Raw genomic sequence first — 8328 nt, forward strand, 5'->3', positions numbered from 1 at the left:
ATTGCGCTATAGTTGCCTCCTACGACAATGGTCTCGTTGTTGATATACTTTCCCTTCTTAGCGAGGAGGTCCTTTAAGAACTTTGAGTATAACGACATCTGCTGTAGGGCCTCTCCAAAAGGAATAGTAATCTCTAGCCTTTTGAATATGTTAAGGAACCGCCTGAAGTAACATTCTTTATCCTTCTTTGTTGGCACCAGAGGATACGATGCCTCTTTTATCACAACCAGTGGTTCCTCTCTCTTGGTTTCATGGTCTGGGTGCATCTTGGTCTTCTGTGGTGGGGTTTTCTCCTCCTCTTCAGCATCCTCTTCTTTGTCTGCATCCTGCAACACTTTTTCAGTTTCTTCATTCTTCTGTCTCTGGCTTCTGGTGACAACTGCCTTGCATTCCTCCTTTGGATTCTTCTTAGTGTTGGCCCTGAAAGTTCTAGTGGGCCTTTTAGCCATCTTTTGAGCTAATTGACCTATTTGAACTTCCAAATTTCTAATTGTTGCATCGGTGTTTTTCATATGTGACTCAGTCTTCTGCATGAACTGTATCAACAACTCTTCTATGTTAGTAGGTTTCTCTTGATGACTTGGCTCTTGGCTGGGATGCTGATAGGATGGTCCCCCTTGGTTGATATTATTCGCTCGATGAGATCTCCATCCTTGGCCCTGCGAAAAGTTGCCTCTCTGATAGAAGCCTGGTGGTCCGCTCTGCTAGAATCCCTGGTGATTCTAATTTCCCATGTAGTTGACCTCGTTAGTTGTGTTTTGAACCATGCATGAGCCTGACTCATGAGCACCTCCACGAATGTCGCATCCTCCATTGTGTAAGACTAATGGAGGTTGCACTGCATGTAGTTTTTGAGGAAGATTACTCAGAGTCACGATGAGGGTCTCCAAGGTTTTGGCCAAAAGCTTATTTTGAGCCAACATTGCATCTTGAGGAGTGAGCTCAAGAAGGCTTTTCTTTGTAGGTATGTGGGCTCGATCACAAAGAATGGCTTGATCGCTGGCTGCCATATTCTCTATAAGCTCCATGGCTTCTTCTAGGGTCCTCAGCTTGATCTTCCCTCCGGCTGAGGCATCGAGGAGTTGCTTAGACTGAGGTCGCAGGCCTTCAATAAAAATGTTTAGCTGAAATGGCTCATTGAACCCATGCGTAGGAGTCTTCCGGAGTAACCCCTGGAAGAGGTCAAGTGCTTCACTCAATGATTCGTCAGGGTGTTGGTGGAAGGATGAGATTTCTACCTTACCCTCTACGGTCTTGGATTCCAGAAAATATTTCTTTAGGAACTTCTCCACCACCTCGTCCCATGTCTGTAGGCTATTCCCCTTGAACGAGTGAAGCCATCTTTTTGTTTCACCAGCCAAAGCGAAAGAAAATAAGTTGAGGCGGACGACATCTTCAGGTACTCTTGCTATCTTTACCGTGTTGCAGATCTCGATGTATGTGGCCAAATGTGCGTACAGATCTTTGCTTGGTAGTCCGTGGAATAGATTCCCCTGAATCAGCTGGATGAGGGAATGTGAGTATGAGATGTTGGCCGGCTACACCTCTAGCCTGGCTATGCTGATGAAGTACTGTGGTATGGAGGAGCTAGAGTAGTCCTCTAGCGTCATTCTCTGATGGTCTTTTGCCATGTTGCGTTCCTCAAAGACAAAGTGTGGACTGGAAGAGGATCGTTCAGATGGTGAAAGTCCTCCCTCTTCTTGATTGCTTTGCACTTCTAGTTGTTCCCTCCTTTTCCTTGTGGCGTCGTTCTTTCTGCAAGTTGCTTCAATCTCTTGTTCCAAGGGAACAAGTTTTTCCCTTGCGATTGTACCTCGCATACAAGAAAAGAGAGCACTACCGTTCAGGTTATCACAGAAGAGAAAATAAAATAGAACAAAATTCAAAATTTCTTTTCAGATTGTAATATGTAACAACTAAATACGAAAAACAAAGTCCCCGGCAACGGCACCAAAAACATGTTAACCGATTGACAAGTGTACCAATTTTGTGACAAGTAGTAAAGTACTCGGAAGTCCGAGTGTCGAATCCACAAAAACTTTGTTTGTACTTAGATTGATGCAAACCCAATTTAAAAGCAAGAGATAAGGAAATAATAGATAGGAGATAAGATAAAGATTTTGCAAAAAAGATAAATATTTAAAGATAAAAATAAAAGATAGAAAATATTTGAATTAAAAGATGATAGAGATAAAAGAAGATAGAAGATAAAGAAAGATGAGATAAGAAAAATGAACGATAAGTTAAGATGAATCAAAGATAAGATAGGATGAAATTTGAAGTAGAGAAGGTAAAAGGGAAAATAACAAGAAAATTAAACAATGGCTTTTGTGTTAAGGGTCTGTTCAGAATAAGATAATGTTAGGACCTAGCATGCCTAACTACCCTTGATGCAATTTTAACGATGTTCTCTATTGAATGTTTTCCCAATTTCAACCTCACATCTGCTAATATACTCAACCAGGATCACTCACATTGAAGAGCCTAATTTATATATTCTTTCTCCCAAATCCCTTTGTAAAGACAGAATAATAAACAACATTAAGTAAAAAGATGTTATGCAAAGGCACAACAAAATCAAGTTATCCCTAGCAATGTATTGTTGAGATGTTCTTTCCCAACTCTTTTAGATGCTACCACTTCCCAATGAATAATCCCTAAAATAGATGCATGGATGGCCAAACCACACAATAACAATAAAAGCAAGAAAGAACAATAGAAATTGAAATTACATTAATAGATAAGAAGAATAGTTACATTACAAGAGTTTTTTGCTGCCAGGTCCCAACTGAAGGGGTTTAGTGTAACACCCTGATATATATATATATATATATATATATATATATATATATATATATATATATATATATATATATATATTATTAGTAATTATGTTTGATGTTTGATTATTTGTTGCATTATTTTCATCCATAGTTATTTTTAAGGAGGTTAATTTAGTTAAAAGAGGGGTGTGGATAGATAAGGATCTAGCTTCTCAAAGAAGCCTCTTGAAAAAGCTTCTCAAAGAAGCCACGAGGAAGCTTCTGGAGGAAGCCTCTTAATGAAGCTTCTAGAGAAAGTTACATGAAGCTGCCTCGGTAAAAACTCTGCCCAGCCTTCGTTAACCGTTGGATCTTCTCGAAATTTGGTCTGCAACTTCACAAGACAATTTTCCATGATCGGACCGTTGGGATCTTTGAGAAGATATCTGGAGTGTTCTCAAAGCTTCCGTTCCCGAGAGCATTTCTTATTTAAGCACTTCAGCCTTTGCTTTCGTGTAGCTTAGGAAAAACATCATTTATTCTTCTTTCTTTCTTCCAAAGTCATTTCTAAAGTTCCAAGCACTTTTTCCATCACCCACAGCCACCATTAACCACCACAAACCATCATTGTTCTCCATTGAAAACCCATACCGAGAGGAACCCTTCAACCGAAGCGGAATCTTCCAACTTGGCTTGCGGTTTCGATAGAGAACGAAAACCCTAATCAGACCTTTCGTTTTCTTTTGAGAGGCTTGTGTGGAATCGACGAGCAAGGACAAAAAGGAATCTTCAAGTGACGCGACGAGGAATCCGCGGGGTAGCTCACGATAGGTAAGGGGAGTTTATTATAAAATTTACCGTTTTAACACCATAGTTAGGGTCAGGGAACCTAGCTATGAGGATATCTGTCTGTCCCTGTTGCATGCTGATTTTTCTTCAAAGAAAATTATGTTTTAACTAATGGGATGCGATATATATATATATATATATATATATATATATATATATATATATATATATATATATATATATATATATATATATATATATATATATATATATATATGTGTGTGTGTGTGTGTGTGTGTGTGTGTGTGTATTGTGATGAATGATATTGTTTTGGTTGTTTGAAATGTGTTGTTTGAAGACCGTGCGTGTGGAAATGATATTGTTGTGTTTGTTTGAATTGTTATTGATGTTGCTATTGAGGATTTTAATTGATATGTGATGATAATGATAATTATGATGATATTGATTTGAGATGACGTTGTTAATAAAGACCATGTCAACATGAATTGTTATTATTGATGAATATGTGAATATGAAATGAGGTTGTTGTTGTTGTTGATAACGTCATTGAGATGAGATGATATTTATGTTGTGAATGACATGGAAATGAAATGTTGATTGATGTTGGAAATGCATTGGCATGTGCATGTTGTGTATGTTCGTGGGGGGCACTATGCACTGACCTTCCAGGGTCTTTGGTACCTGCTTTTGGCCACGATCATACGTCGTATGGAGTGTATGTCATGGGGGGTAGAGTGCATTGACCTTGTCGGATGGCCCAGACATGAGTAACTAGTGTGGTTAGAGAATCTAAGCATTTCTGAGGGGATGCTTAGGCGCTTTAATTGGTCCATGGTCTTTGGCACTTACTTTTGGCCGTGATCATAGCTCATATGACACAGGAAATAGAGTAACTGTGGTCAAATGTACTTTGTACTAGGGGGCTTGTCACCTGGTAGGGAACACCTTTGGGCTCCCAGGCTTATCACCTATGGGAGGGGGGCTGTTACGTGCACAACCGGGTGATCTCGACAAACTCAGCAAAGTTTCCTAAGTGAGAGTGTCGTGTGGACACGCTTAGGCTATTTCCTGAGATTTGGTTGTTGTTGGTACGTACCACATTGCATCTGAGTGTTGAGTCAGGTGCATGCATCATTCTGTGCAGTCTTGATTGGGTCCATGGATGGATGATGAGTAATTGTTGGATGTGGATGATGAATATTTGTTGGATATGAGTGTTGAATAATGATTGTTGCGTATGCTTATCATGTTTGCCTATGTTCCTTGCTAATTGTGGTTATTTGGAATTGGTATTGGTTCTTTTATAATAAACTCACCCTTGCAATTTTGTATCGTGTGGTTGATACCTGTGATGATCACGAACCTTGTTCGTGGGAGCAGAATGACAGTGGCAGGGTGTAGGGAGTAAGATTCTGGTGAGGAGCCGCCGAGCTGATGTGATGACGTTGGCGTTATTTTAGGAGAGAGTTGTGTTTTGTAATCAACTCCTCCGTAGTTGGTTTTAAAGTTTTATTTTGTTGAGTTAAAGATGTAAAACTGGAATTTTAATTATATATATGAATATATTTAATTTTCGTTATGTGTATGACATGTACCGAATTATTGTTTTCTATGTAATTATGCATATTCACTTAAGTAATGGCGTGTTGTTGGATGAATTTATGTTGTAACAAAATCACTTCTATTTTCATAAGCAAAAATTAAAGGAGTTCTTTTTATAAAAAGAAAAAAATTGAGATTATCAAATATTAGAGTGTGGATACCGTAGCGACGAGGAGGGTCGTTACATTAGCCTCTCATAGTCATGAGAGGCTTTACAATTCAAAGGCTAAGGGAGTGATAGATGACAAGTAACAAGCCAAAACAGAGGGGAGATTGGCTAAGAAGAAGATTTCCCCTACGGGAGAGGCTTAGGATATGGATTTATGCACTGGAAGGCTCTGAGACTCGGTGTTTTCCTCCTTGGCTTGACTCCCTTTTTATCACTGCTGGAGTGGACTTGGGCTTAATGCAAAAAATCTTCCTTATTTATCTTTTTGATATCTTTTGGATCTTTTTTTTATTTTAATTTTTCCTTTTCAAATCTGCAAGCCATAAATAAGAAAAATATCAATTCATATCATTTAAGCCAAAAATAACTGCTAAATAAATATTTTTAACGATATTTTTAATATATTTTTATTATAAAAAATAGCTCATATTTAGTAGTTATCAATGCGCCCAGTGCAAATATAGGTACCCTCGCTAAGCGGGAAGAGGTACGCTAAGCGCGAAAACATGAACTAGTGCTAAGCGGGAAGAGGCGCACTAAGTGCGAAAAATAGGCACCCGCGTTAAGCAAGCAGTGCAGGCTTAGTGCGAGTATGCAGGCCCGAGTCCACTCCAACAACTATAAAAAGGTAGTCAAGCCAAGGAGAAAAGATATACCGAGTCTCAGAGCACTCTAATACACACCTAAAGCCTAAGAACTCTTCCTTAGGAAATTCTTTCTTCTCTTACATTATTTCAATTCCTTTTTTCCATCCCTTCTCCTCCATCAATTTCTATACCCATTTTCAAATGTAAGACCCCTTATGGCTATGAGAGGCTAAACCCTTAGTTACGGTCTGGCAGACCTAAAAAATCAAAAGATGTATTATATACTTCATATCTATCAATGCAAACAGGTGTTTTGTTTCCTATTATTCTTTCTTATTTTAATTTCATGTATCATTCAGTCTTGCATCATTTTTAAGGGTTAGGTGCTCGATAGAGGATAATCCTTAATAAAAATATAAGGAAGGTCTTACATGCATCAGTCTTAGGAATTAGTTACTCAACAGAGGATAATTTCTAATATAACTAAATGGAAGGGATATCTTAATAAAATCATTGCTAGACATAGAGTGGTTACATTATGCCCATACATCAAAGCAAACACCTAGAATTAGAACTTCATACATTTTATCTATTGAGTATTTGCAAAGACATTTGTGAGATAGATAAGTAAGATAGGTTTGTCATCCTGAGACATCAGGGGCAAGTATTTTAATAGATGTGGGTAAGAAAAATTCACCTAATTGATAGAGAAAAATCTAAAATAATACATCTTAGACAAATAAGGCATGTTAAGTCCTACCATTCTCATCTCATTGAATTCCCTATTATATTTTTTTGTCTCTTATTAATATCTATTATTTTAGTTATTGTTTCTTTTAGCTCATCTTTTACCTTATTCCATTTTTTCTTCTTATAAATTGGAAATTATCCAACGCGAATACAAAACAAAGTCAATGTGAAAATCAACACTCGAACTTCCGAATTTTTATTACTTGGACATTTTGGTACACTTGTCAGACGGACAACATTAAACTAATCCAATATGTAAAATAATATTAAATTAAAAGAGATAGATCAAAATGAGTAAAATAGGATTTCACAATACAAAAGACGTTAGAGTATAAGTGTTTTCGATCCTTACCCAAGCAATCAAGATTTATCTCAATCTAATTTCTAGAAAATTAAATGAACTTGAATATCAAATTTAATTACCATGTTAGTTGAAATTCAATTCCTCTAGTAGATCTTCTATTTAATTTCTTCGACAAAAAAAATCTCAATTGAGATTATTTGAGATTTCATAAATAATAAACCTTGCTCCTAGACTATCACAAACTATGTTGCTTAAGTTCATTTTCAGTTCCTAGTTTAATATTTCATTTCAACCGGTTATAAGAAGGGTTATAGCATCATCCATGAGTATCAAATTCATAGAAATAATAACAACAATAACAAATAAGTAGTTAAGCTAAATAAATATATGAAATGAGCAAGTAATTCACAACTACATAAAGCTTAAGTTAGGATTTCTTATCCCCCCTACTACGATAAGACGATAAAAATGAAGATGTGACTTCTAAATTAAGTATTTATTTTTTAATCTATAATTTTTGATTCATTTTAAATTTTATTTCAATTTAATTTTTATTTTAAACCATTTTAAACTTTGATATACTATATCAAATTAACAGTATCTTTTTTAAATTAATTAAAATTTGAAATTATTGCAACCTTAATCAATCTTCATATAAATATGTTTTTTAAAGTTTAAATAATGATGCATCATATCTATAAAGATGATGCGTCTTGTTTTTTAAAAGTCTTATTTTTTAATTCGTTCATATTTACTGTAATAAAATATTTATGATTAATAATAAAAACATTATTATTTTATTTTTTTTATCTTTTTTTAATTTTAAAATATCTTAGTACGTAAATCTTCCTAGTTATTCTTTATAGTTTCCAAACTTATCTGTTTTAGTTCTTATAGTCAATAAATAAATTTTTAGTCCATAAAATTTATATTATAATTTCCAAATGATCTATACAGTTAAATTTTTTTAACTACGGAGTTAAAAAAAATTAACTACAGAGACTATTTGGAAATTATAATATACACTTCAGTAATTAAAAAATTCACTTATTAACTATAAAAATTAAAAGAGATAGATTTGGAAACTATAAAAATTAAATGGATAATTAAACTTAAAAAAAAAATTCTTATAATCCTTATGGATGATTGAATAGATACCAGGTGTACATGGATTAGGCTGGTTTAGGTTCTTGTATTTTATTTGTCAAACCCAAACGAAATTAGCATGGTTTAGATCGGATGCACGGGTTTCATTTTTATAAAATTGTTTAAAATTTACTTTTTTTTATATTTTAGATTCAGTTAAACGCAATTAACAAATTAAATTTATTATGTTACTTACAA

The sequence above is a fragment of the Glycine max genome, chromosome 11 (genome assembly GCF_000004515.6).
Source record: "Glycine max cultivar Williams 82 chromosome 11, Glycine_max_v4.0, whole genome shotgun sequence".
Taxonomy (NCBI): domain Eukaryota; kingdom Viridiplantae; phylum Streptophyta; class Magnoliopsida; order Fabales; family Fabaceae; genus Glycine; species Glycine max.